Below are 12,640 nucleotides of genomic sequence, written 5' to 3' on the forward strand. Positions count from 1 at the left end.
GGTGCACAGGGAGAGGTCAGGGCCGGAGCAGCTGGTGCACAGGGAGAGGTCAGGGCCGGAGCAGCTGGTGCACAGGCAGAGGTCAGGGCCGGAGCAGCTGGTGCACAGGCAGAGGTCAGGGCCGGAGCAGCTGGTGCACAGGCAGAGGTCAGGGCCGGAGCAGCTGGTGCACAGGCAGAGGTCAGGGCCGGAGCAGCTGGTGCACAGGCAGAGGTCAGGGCCGGAGCAGCTGGTGCACAGGGAGAGGTCAGGGCCGGAGCAGCTGGTGCACAGGGAGAGGTCAGGGCCGGAGCAGCTGGTGCACAGGGAGAGGTCAGGGCCGGAGCAGCTGGTGCACAGGGAGAGGTCAGGGCCGGAGCAGCTGGTGCACAGGGAGAGGTCAGGGCCGGAGCAGCTGGTGCACAGGGAGAGGTCAGGGCCGGAGCAGCTGGTGCACAGGCAGAGGTCAGGGCCGGAGCAGCTGGTGCACAGGCAGAGGTCAGGGCCGGAGCAGCTGGTGCACAGGCAGAGGTCAGGGCCGGAGCAGCTGGTGCACAGGCAGAGGTCAGGGCCGGAGCAGCTGGTGCACAGGCAGAGGTCAGGGCCGGAGCAGCTGGTGCACAGGCAGAGGTCAGGGCCGGAGCAGCTGGTGCACAGGCAGAGGTCAGGGCCGGAGCAGCTGGTGCACAGGCAGAGGTCAGGGCCGGAGCAGCTGGTGCACAGGCAGAGGTCAGGGCCGGAGCAGCTGGTGCACAGGCAGAGGTCAGGGCCGGAGCAGCTGGTGCACAGGCAGAGGTCAGGGCCGGAGCAGCTGGTGCACAGGCAGAGGTCAGGGCCGGAGCAGCTGGTGCACAGGCAGAGGTCAGGGCCGGAGCAGCTGGTGCACAGGCAGAGGTCAGGGCCGGAGCAGCTGGTGCACAGGCAGAGGTCAGGGCCGGAGCAGCTGGTGCACAGGCAGAGGTCAGGGCCGGAGCAGCTGGTGCACAGGCAGAGGTCAGGGCCGGAGCAGCTGGTGCACAGGCAGAGGTCAGGGCCGGAGCAGCTGGTGCACAGGCAGAGGTCAGGGCCGGAGCAGCTGGTGCACAGGCAGAGGTCAGGGCCGGAGCAGCTGGTGCACAGGCAGAGGTCAGGGCCGGAGCAGCTGGTGCACAGGCAGAGGTCAGGGCCGGAGCAGCTGGTGCACAGGCAGAGGTCAGGGCCGGAGCAGCTGGTGCACAGGCAGAGGTCAGGGCCGGAGCAGCTGGTGCACAGGCAGAGGTCAGGGCCGGAGCAGCTGGTGCACAGGCAGAGGTCAGGGCCGGAGCAGCTGGTGCACAGGCAGAGGTCAGGGCCGGAGCAGCTGGTGCACAGGCAGAGGTCAGGGCCGGAGCAGCTGGTGCACAGGCAGAGGTCAGGGCCGGAGCAGCTGGTGCACAGGCAGAGGTCAGGGCCGGAGCAGCTGGTGCACAGGCAGAGGTCAGGGCCGGAGCAGCTGGTGCACAGGCAGAGGTCAGGGCCGGAGCAGCTGGTGCACAGGCAGAGGTCAGGGCCGGAGCAGCTGGTGCACAGGCAGAGGTCAGGGCCGGAGCAGCTGGTGCACAGGCAGAGGTCAGGGCCGGAGCAGCTGGTGCACAGGCAGAGGTCAGGGCCGGAGCAGCTGGTGCACAGGCAGAGGTCAGGGCCGGAGCAGCTGGTGCACAGGCAGAGGTCAGGGCCGGAGCAGCTGGTGCACAGGCAGAGGTCAGGGCCGGAGCAGCTGGTGCACAGGCAGAGGTCAGGGCCGGAGCAGCTGGTGCACAGGCAGAGGTCAGGGCCGGAGCAGCTGGTGCACAGGCAGAGGTCAGGGCCGGAGCAGCTGGTGCACAGGCAGAGGTCAGGGCCGGAGCAGCTGGTGCACAGGCAGAGGTCAGGGCCGGAGCAGCTGGTGCACAGGCAGAGGTCAGGGCCGGAGCAGCTGGTGCACAGGCAGAGGTCAGGGCCGGAGCAGCTGGTGCACAGGCAGAGGTCAGGGCCGGAGCAGCTGGTGCACAGGCAGAGGTCAGGGCCGGAGCAGCTGGTGCACAGGCAGAGGTCAGGGCCGGAGCAGCTGGTGCACAGGCAGAGGTCAGGGCCGGAGCAGCTGGTGCACAGGCAGAGGTCAGGGCCGGAGCAGCTGGTGCACAGGCAGAGGTCAGGGCCGGAGCAGCTGGTGCACAGGCAGAGGTCAGGGCCGGAGCAGCTGGTGCACAGGCAGAGGTCAGGGCCGGAGCAGCTGGTGCACAGGCAGAGGTCAGGGCCGGAGCAGCTGGTGCACAGGGAGAGGTCAGGGCCGGAGCAGCTGGTGCACAGGCAGAGGTCAGGGCCGGAGCAGCTGGTGCACAGGCAGAGGTCAGGGCCGGAGCAGCTGGTGCACAGGGAGAGGTCAGGGACGGAGCAGCTGGTGCACAGGGAGAGGTCAGGGACGGAGCAGCTGGTGCACAGGGAGAGGTCAGGGCTGGAGCAACTGGTGCACAGGGAGAGGTCAGGGCTGCAGCAGCTGGTGCACAGGGAGAGGTCAGGGCTGGAGCAGCTGGTGCACAGGGAGAGGTCAGGGCTGGAGCAGCTGGTGCACAGGGAGAGGTCAGGGCTGGAGCAGCTGGTGCACAGGGAGAGGTCAGGGCTGGAGCAGCTGGTGCACAGGGAGAGGTCAGGGCTGGAGCAGCTGGTGCACAGGCAGAGGTCAGGGCTGGAGCAGCTGGTGCACAGGCAGAGGTCAGGGCTGGAGCAGCTGGTGCACAGGCAGAGGTCAGGGCTGGAGCAGCTGGTGCACAGGCAGAGGTCAGGGCTGCAGCAGGTGCACAGGGAGAGGTCAGGGCTGGAGCAACTGGTGCACAGGGAGAGGTCAGGGCTGGAGCAACTGGTGCACAGGGAGAGGTCAGGGCTGGAGCAACTGGTGCACAGGGAGAGGTCAGGGACGGAGCAACTGGTGCACAGGGAGAGGTCAGGGACGGAGCAACTGGTGCACAGGGAGAGGTCAGGGACGGAGCAACTGGTGCACAGGGAGAGGTCAGGGCTGGAGCAGCTGGTGCACAGGGAGAGGTCAGGGCTGGAGCAACTGGTGCACAGGGAGAGGTCAGGGCTGGAGCAACTGGTGCACAGGGAGAGGTCAGGGCTGGAGCAGCTGGTGCACAGGGAGAGGTCAGGGCTGGAGCAGCTGGTGCACAGGGAGAGGTCAGGGCTGGAGCAGCTGGTGCACAGGGAGAGGTCAGGGCTGGAGCAACTGGTGCACAGGGAGAGGTCAGGGCTGGAGCAGCTGGTGCACAGGGAGAGGTCAGGGCTGGAGCAGCTGGTGCACAGGGAGAGGTCAGGGCTGGAGCAGCTGGTGCACAGGCAGAGGTCAGGGCTGGAGCAGTTGGTGCACAGGGAGAGGTCAGGGACAGAGCAACTGGTGCACAGGGAGAGGTCAGGGCTGGAGCAACTGGTGCACAGGGAGAGGTCAGGGCTGGAGCAACTGGTGCACAGGGAGAGGTCAGGGCTGGAGCAACTGGTGCACAGGGAGAGGTCAGGGCTGGAGCAGCTGGTGCACAGGGAGAGGTCAGGGACAGAGCAACTGGTGCACAGGGAGAGGTCAGGGCTGGAGCAACTGGTGCACAGGGAGAGGTCAGGGCTGGAGCAACTGGTGCACAGGGAGAGGTCAGGGCTGGAGCAGCTGGTGCACAGGGAGAGGTCAGGGCTGGAGCAGCTGGTGCACATGGAGAGGTCAGGGCTGGAGCAGCTGGTGCACAGGGAGAGGTCAGGGCTGGAGCAACTGGTGCACCGGGAGAGGTCGGAGCTGGAGCAACTGGTGCACAGGGAGAGGTCGGAGCTGGAGCAGCTGGTGCACAGGGAGAGGTCGGAGCTGGAGCAGCTGGTGCACAGGGAGAGGTCAGAACTGGAGCAGCTGGTGCACAGGGAGAGGTCAGAGCTGGAGCAACTGGTGCACAGGGAGAGGTCAGAGCTGAAGCACAGGGAGAGGTCAGAGCTGCACAGTTAGAGGTGAGGTCTGCACAGGGAGACGTCAGAGTTACACTCTTGAACTATTAAACATATTCACAGGCAGGTAAGAGTCTGTGCTAACCTTAAATTACTAGATTACAAGGAGCAGCTGTTTCCATTAGCATGCTATGCTTCAAGTGATCTAAGGGAAGATGGAGTCTGTGATCTTTCTACCCTCAAGTCACGTGGTTACGATACAGTGATGATATACTTCTTAAAGACATATTGATACATTTTCCGTGAGATATACAATTAGAGATGCCCACATCTCGCAAATTAAGTTTTAAAAGGATATCCTGTGCAGGCTAAGACTATGCCACTCTTGGTCTTTCTATGCCATGGTTGGACAGAAAGTTGAGAGCTTAATCTCTTCACCTCTTTTCCAAGGTGATTCACCACAACTGTCCCCTCCCTTTATATTCAGTTTGGCTCCAATTATAGAGTCATAGAGATGTACAGCATGGAAATAGACCCTTTAGTCCAACCCGTCCATGCTGACCAGATATCCCAACCCAATCTAGTCCCACCTGCCAGCACCCGGCCCATATCCCTCCAAACCCTTCCTACTCATATACCCATCCAAATGCCTCTTAAATGTTGCAATTGTAACAGCCTCCACCACATCGTCTGGCAGCTCATTCCATACACGTACCACCCTCTGCGTGAAAACGTTGCCCCTTAGGTCTCTTTTATATCTTTCCCCTCTCACCCTAAACCTATGCCCTCTCGTTCTGGACTCCCTGACCCCAGGGAAAAGACTTTGTCTATTTATCATATCCATGCCCCTCATCATTTTGTAAACCTCTATAAGGTCACTCCTCAGCCTCTGACGCTCCAGGGAAAACAGCCCTAGCCTGTTCAGCCTTTCCCTGTGGCTCAGATCCTCCAACCCTGGCAACATCCTTGTCAGTCTTTTCTGAACCCTTTCAAGTTTCGCAACATCTTTCCGATGGGAAGGAGACCAGAATTGCACGCAATATTCCAACAGTGGCCTAACCAATGTCCTGTACAGCTGCAACATGACCTCCCAACTATTGTACTCAATACTCTGACCAATAAAGGAAAGCATACCAAATGCCGCCTTCTCTATCCTAACTACCTGCGACTCCACTTTCAAGGAGCTATGAACCTGCACTCCAAAGTCTCCTTGTTCAGCAACACTCCCTAGGACCTTACCATTAAGTGTATAAGTCCTGCTAAGATTTGCTTTCCCAAAATGCAGCACCTCGCATTTATCTGAATTAAACTCCATCTGCCACTTCTCAGCCCATTGGCCCATCTGGTCCAGATCCTGTTGTAATCTGAGGTAACCCTCTTAGCTGTCCACTACACCTCCAATTTTGGTGCCATCTACAAACTTACTAACTGTACCTCTTATGCTCACATCCAAATCATTTATGTAAATGACAAAAAGTAGAGGGCCCAGCACCGATCCTTGTGGCACTGTACTGGTCACATTCCCCCAAACCTCAGTAACGTCACCCTGGCCTGGGTTTAGTTGTTGCCATCCTTGGTCAAATGCTGTCTTAATGTCAAGGAGAGTAACCCTCACCTCATCTGTTTGGTTCAGCTTTTGGACCAAGGTCGTATTGAGGTTTGAAACGCAGACCTCCTGGGAAAAACCAGAGCATTAGTGAACAGGTTAATGCATTGTAGGTGCAGCTTGGTAGCACGGTTCATGGTGCTGTTGATGGTCAAGCGTAGACTCATGGGGCTGGGTTGGTTTGTCCTGCTCCTTGTACACAGGATAAACCTAAGCAACTTTCCATATTGTCAGAAGAAACCGGTGTAGTAGATGCACTGGAACAGTTTGACTAAGGTCGTCGCTTATTCTTTAGTTCTGTCACCATAAGCATCCATAGCCTTTGTAGTAACCAGTGTCTTCAGTCTAGTTACATGGAATCAATCCAACTGACTGTGGATAAACATGGGATACGGGTAAGGGTAGGTCTCTATAGATGAGGTAAAGAACCAAACAATACAGGGAGATTATTCGGCCCCCCCTCAGCCATTCTGTACCTTCTCCTCAAACAAGCAATTTCCACTCCCTTGCTTTTCCCCCACAATCCCCACAGATGTTCCTTTGTAAGCTCAATTTTCTTTTGAAGTTCACTGTTAAAACTGTTCCATCCTTTTCCCTTCAGGCCAGACCTTCCAGACTTAGGCATCTCACCACAGAAAATATTCTTATCGCCACTCATCTCTTTTTCTTTTCCCATTTGATTTAAATCTGTAATGTTGGGTCACTTCCTGGGGAGTGTCCCACTTAGATTACTTGATCAAAGCCTCAGTCAATTTTTAATACCTCTTCTAAATTTCTCTTGATTTTCTTTGTCAATCCTCTTTGGCATCTTACATACCTCAATTCGATCTCCTCTCATCCTTCTAAACTCTAGCATGTATCGGCCTAAATTGTTGAATCTCTCCTCATCAGACAAGCTAAGAAACAATCCCACCCATTCCAATCTCACTTCCACGTTCCTGGCATCAATTTGATGAATCACTTTCAAAGGGTTTGAAGACTCTCCCACAGTGTGTTGTCCCAGAAAGGATGAAGGGTCCAGGTGAGGACTGTCGGTATAAAGTTTACCACAACTTCCTTGTTTATAGTGCTCTATTAACAAAGGGAAGGGCTCATTATATTTTTTTTAACAACCTAATCTTCAACTCACCATCCTCTGACCATACTTCCACGTCAGGAAGATTGGAAACTTCTGCCTATGATCTCTGGTATTTATATCCTCAGTCACATCCTAGCCGGACCACGTGACTCTCCACACACTCGCGTACAGGAGCAAGGATCGAACCATAGGGTCACAGAGACCAACAGGACAGAAAAAGGCCCACCAAGTCTGCACCGAACCAAAGCAACCACCTAATTATTCTAATCCCAATTTCCACCACTTGGCCTATCGCCTTGTATGTTTTGGCATCGCAAGTGTACATCTAATGCTTCTTAAATGGTGAGGTTTCTGGGGGGATCCAAGATGGTGGCAATCTAGAAAGATTGTGTTGCAGGGCTCTGCGACGCATCGTAAGCAGGGCGAAGTCCTAAACCGCCCTACCCAGACCACCGCAATATCCTGGGACTCTGGAAAGGTCATGGAGTCCCAGGAAATTGTGAGAGAGCAACTTACCTCAGTTTTCACCAACCAGGGATGCCGAAGAAGGGACGAGGTGCAACCGAGGCCGGGCCCACGGCCCAGCCTGCAGGATCTTCAGACTTGACTTCCTAGCAGGTCCTGGTAAAGGAACTCGCGAAATCTCACGAGATGTTGGGGAAGCAGACAGAGGAGAAGTGGGCCTGATCTCTACCATGCCACAGAAGCATGAACAGCAGTTGGGAGAACTCGAGAAAAGGACGGATGAGGTAGAACGCAGAGTCAAAGTGGTGGAAGCTGATACCGATTCTTCCAAGGATAGGATCCAGGCCCTGGAGAGGCAGGTCCGTAATTTGTTTGACCAGCTTGATGACCTCGAGGACAGGGGCAGGAGAAAAAAATATTCGGATCGTCGGTCTGCTGGAGGGTAAGGAAGGTGAGTGACCAGTGGAATTTATTGAGGACTGGTTGCCGAAATTCCTTAATTTGGAAGCTGGAATGAGAGGCTTGAAGATTGAGAGGGTTCACAGGGTCACGGTGTGGAGGTCAGGTCTGGACCATCGTCCTCATACTATCTTGGTGTGGTTTCATCACTATAGCGACAAGGAGAGAATCATGGAAGCTTCCAGAATCTAGGGAAAGGATCTGAAGGCTCTACTTTCAAGTGTTCTAAGATCATGTTCTTCCAAGACTTCTCAGATGCGGTGAACCGGAAAAGAAAATCCTATGATGGCATCAAGTAAAGACTGACGGAGCTCAGGATCTAGTAACCTCTGAGGTACCCGGTGATGCTTTGGATCACCTTCGATGGATCTGTACATCTCTTTGACGCATCAGAGAAGGCAAGAGACTTTGTGCACAAACTAACTTAATCTAAATAATTTAGTATGTACAAATAGTAGAGTTGTTTGGGTATATCTCTATTTTTCTTTAAATAAAAAGAGGAAGTCCTGTCGGGGCTTTCTTTTCCTTTTTTTTATTGGTAATAATCTGGTCAAAACTATGCTGGGGGCGGTTGGTATGTGCACATTCAATTTCTAAGTTATGTTATGCCAAAGGATGGGTGGGGTACTTACCTTTTTTCTGTTCATAACTTGTTTGTTCACATTGTTATTCCATGGTGTATTTTCTTTCTTTGCTGCTTGTGTTTGTGGTACGGCTCTAGCTCGGACGAGGAAAAATGGTTGGGATGGTTAGATGCCTACTTCCAGGCAGTTTATGCCCAGTTCAGGTATTGAAATGCCCAGGCTGCAGTATTGGGAATGGGATGGTAACTTGGGTTTTGAGATGTGCAAATGACACCTTTGGCGCTTTATATGTTGGTTTGTTTTTGAGTTTTTGTTGTATATAGTCTTTGATAGCTTTGCTAATTGTGGTGGTTTTAGTTTATGTAGTTTTTATGTTTGATGGATCTTGCGACACTAAGGCTCAGCAATTTGTAATTCGAGTTCCTCCTCTCTCGACTCTAAATGTTACTGCAGAAGGTTTTGGCTAATGTCTTGATTAAATGGTGTACCTGGAACATCAAGGGGAGTCACTCACCAATTAAGAGGAAAAAGCTACTCTCGAGTCTTAGAAAAGAAAAAGTAGGTTTGCTTTACTACAGGAGACAAACTTGGATGATAGGGAGCACTTGAAACTATAGCAGAATGGCTTTGATTGGGTTTACCTTTCATCTTTTAATACCAGAAGTAGAGAAGTGGCTGTATTGGTTAGGAGGAACTTCCCATTTAAGTTACTAGATTGTGTTAAAGACACACACTGGAGGGTTGTAATCCTCAAAGCCCTGAAAAATGGGGAAAAATACGGGGTTTCTGGTAGATGCGTTCTCTAAATTGATCAGTCTCAAGAGACGGCATATCATTATCGGGGGAGATTTTAATTGTCTCATGGATCTCACAGTCAACAGGTTGTGCAAAGGCCTCCCGATACCTTCTGTATAACTAAACAATTAATGTATCTGCATGTGGAGTTAGGGTTAGTGGATGTCTGGAGGCATCTCCACCCTACAGGCAGGGATTTTACATTTTTTTCCAATCCTCACAGATGTCACACCAGGACGGATTTTTTTTCTTACCCCTGTGGCAAAACTGACTTGATGGCATCTTGTACGATTTGTAATATTACCATCTGCGATCATGCTCTAGTGTACCTGTTGGTTAAGAGTAAGGATGCTATAGTGGGCCCGAGGCACTGGCGAATCGATCCCTTTATCCTTAACGAATAATAAGTTTGTGGAATACTTCTCTACGGAATTTTGGGCATTCCTAGCCATTAACTCAGGCTCGGTTAGTAGCCCGTCTGTCCTTTGGGAAACTGCCAAAGCCTTTGCCAGGGGGTTAGTTATCTCCTACTCTGTCAGTGGGAAGTGGAAAAAGGGCAAGTACCATGTCTCCTTGAAGCACAGTTGAAGGCAGTCGAGAAGGCTTACTTTGACAGGCCTTTGTGGACCAAGCTACAGAAGATCACGGCGCTGAGGTCTGCATTGAATTCTGTGCTCACGCAGACAGCAAAGAAGGAGCTTACCTTTGCAAAACAAAGGTTGTATGACCATGGTGACGAACCAGGAAGGTACTTAGCATATCTCACCAGGAAAAGCATCACGTCGATTAGGGAAGGGTCTGTGAACCTAACATGCGATTCCAAAAAGATGAATGTGGCATTCCAGAGATTTTACTCTGAATTATCCCAATCTGAGGGTTGTAAGGAGGGCCGGGCCAAGATGGAGTCCTTTCTCAAGGATCTGAAGATTCAAGGTAGGACCCTTGAAAAAGAGTCTTTTCTCAATGTCCCGTCATCAGAACAAGAGGCACAGGAGGCTGTAAAGCAGCTTCAGAGTGGAAAGGTGCCCAATCCTGATGGACTTCCCAGCGAATTCTAGAAGGAATTTATAAGCATGTTGTCAAGCCCGATTCTCAACATGTTCAATGCCTCGTACAGTCATAATCGTCTCCCGCCATCTCAAGGGAAGGTCCCTGAGGACAGTGCTTTGTACAGGCCCATTTCACTCTTAAATGTTGACTTTAAAATCCTTTCTAAGACTCTTGCGTTAAGGCTGGAGACTGTTACCTTCTATTGTTAAAGAGGACCAGATAGGCTTCATAAAAGGCTGCAAATCCTCCAATAATGTTAGGAGGCTGCTTAATGTAATTCAAGCATGTCAACAACAGTCAATACAGGGATTGGTGGTTTCTCTAGATGCAGAGAAGGCATTTGACTGAGCTGAGATGGCCATACCTCTTTTATACTCTAGACGGTTTGGTTTGGGCGAAGCCTTTATAAGATGGGTAGAGGTTCTCTACAGTGACCCTCTCACTGCGGTCATCACCAATGGGATATGATCAAACAATTTTAGCATTTTTAGGGGCAGCCGACAGGGCTGTCCCCTTTCACCATTGCTTTTTATGTTGGTGATTGAACCGTTGGCGGAGGCCATTCATAGGGATCCCAATATTTCGGCTCCAGAAGTGGGGTGAAAATTACATAAGATTTTGTTCTCTGTGGACAATATCCTCATTTTCTTTTGTCAAATCCCAGCAGGTTCAGTGCCTCACCTGATACAATGCATCAGCACGTTTGGCACCTTTTCGGGATACAAGGTTAATTTTGCAAAATCAGAGGCTATGCCTATGGGTTGTCTTACGAGGTGCTAGGTCTTGAGGGCAAATCTCAATTCCCATTTAAGTGGTCACGGGGGGGTTTTATGTATTTGGGCATATCCATCACTCCAGTTCTTGATCGATCGTTTAAAGCTAATTTTGTTCAATTATTCGACAAAATCAAACAGGACCTTCAAAGATGGGAGCTGCTTCCAGTCTCATGATTAGGTCAGATAACACTTAAGATGAATATTCTCCCCCGTTTGTTGTACTCTGTACGGGTGCTCCCCCTGATTTTCGATAAGCAAGCGTTCAGGAGACTGAACGGCTGGTTCAGCACTTTTATTTAGCATCGTAAGCGGCCTCTTATTAAATTAGCTAAACTGCAATTGCCTCACAGACTGGGGGGATTGGACCTCTCGGACATTAAAAACTATCAAATAAGCTCGCTTTTATCTTACATGAGTGATTGGGCTTGTGGGGACCCTCTTTCAATATCTCGAAACCTCTCAGGTAGGGTGCCCATTTATTAGTTTGCTGTTTTTGGATAAAGTGAGGACAGTTAGAGAATATTGCCATAATCAAACAATTATCAATACTGTTAAAGTATGGAAGGCAATTCGGCAGAGGGAAGGCAATATTGGCAAAACATCTTTTCTTACACCTATAGTGGGTATGCTGGGTTTTCAACCAGGGATGATGGATTCAGGATTCAAACATTGGGCAGCTAGGCGTATGTCTTGCATGGGCGATTTATTTGAGGGAGACACAATGATATCTTTTGATCAGTTAGTACAGAAAGACGAGCTATCTAGCAGGGACTGCTTTTTTTCAAGTTAGGGATTTTATTTTAAAAAAAACTACACTTTTGACTGATCCCTAGAAATTCAACATCGAGAGGAGGGTGCTCAGTGCCAAGAGTACACTTTCTGTCAGCACTTTATATCATCAACTAGAGGGCGGCCCCTCAGGTGAGTTCGATTGACTCTGCAGGGTGTGGGAGAGAGCTAGGGGTTGAAGTCTCCTCCGAGGCATGGGAAGATATTTGGGAAAACACAAGAAAGATATCAATTTGAAATAGAACCCATGCTTTACAATTGAGTATTCTCCACAGGGTCCACTTGGTTCCAGATCAAACTAGGGGTATCTTCGACTTGTCCCAAGAGCACGGCTGGTACGGGCACTCTTACCCATTGTCTCTGATCCTGTGGCAGGTTTCAAACATACTGGAGCGTTGTGGCAGGTGCAATGGAGGGGATTTTGGGTTTAAGGGTGGAGAAGGACCTGAAGCAGTCACAATCCACTCCACCAGACCACTGGACCACTCAAATGTAAGAGACCTGAGAGAAAGTGGGTAAGACTGAGGCTACACTTTTTCAAGACACATACACACACCCCCTTCCTCGCTTACTCCTTGCGAATGCACAATCTGTGGAGAACAAGGTGGATGAACCCAGATCACAACTCAGCTTCCAACGTGAACTGCAGGACTGCTGCGCACTCTGCTTCACTGAAACCTGGCTCAACCCATCCATTCCCAACTGCACACTTCAAGCTAATGGTTTTTCTATCCATTGTATGGACCATACAGTGTCCTCAGGTAAGACAAATAGTTGAGGAGTTTGCTTTTTAATCAACAACTTGTGGTGCATGGACATTGCAACCCTGCCATTTTCAAGAGGGCCAACATCATCCTTGTACCTAAGAAGGCTCATGCAGCACGTCTCAATGACTATTGCCCAGTGACCCTAACTTCAGTGGTCATGAAGTGCTTTGAAAGGCTGGTCATGGCATTAATCAATTCCAGCCTCCCCACTATACTTGACCCACTCCAACTTGCCTATCGGACCAATAGATCCACGTCAGATGCCCTATCACTTGCCCTTCACTCATCCCTAGAACATCTTGACACCAAGAACAGCTACATAAAAATCCTACTCATTGACTATAGTTCAGCTTTCAAAACTATTATTCCCTCGAGATTGATTA

The sequence above is a fragment of the Chiloscyllium plagiosum genome, unplaced genomic scaffold (assembly GCF_037043375.1).
Source record: "Chiloscyllium plagiosum isolate Xiang-an unplaced genomic scaffold, Cpla_swu_hap1 HiC_scaffold_47, whole genome shotgun sequence".
In the NCBI taxonomy this organism is placed as follows: domain Eukaryota; kingdom Metazoa; phylum Chordata; class Chondrichthyes; order Orectolobiformes; family Hemiscylliidae; genus Chiloscyllium; species Chiloscyllium plagiosum.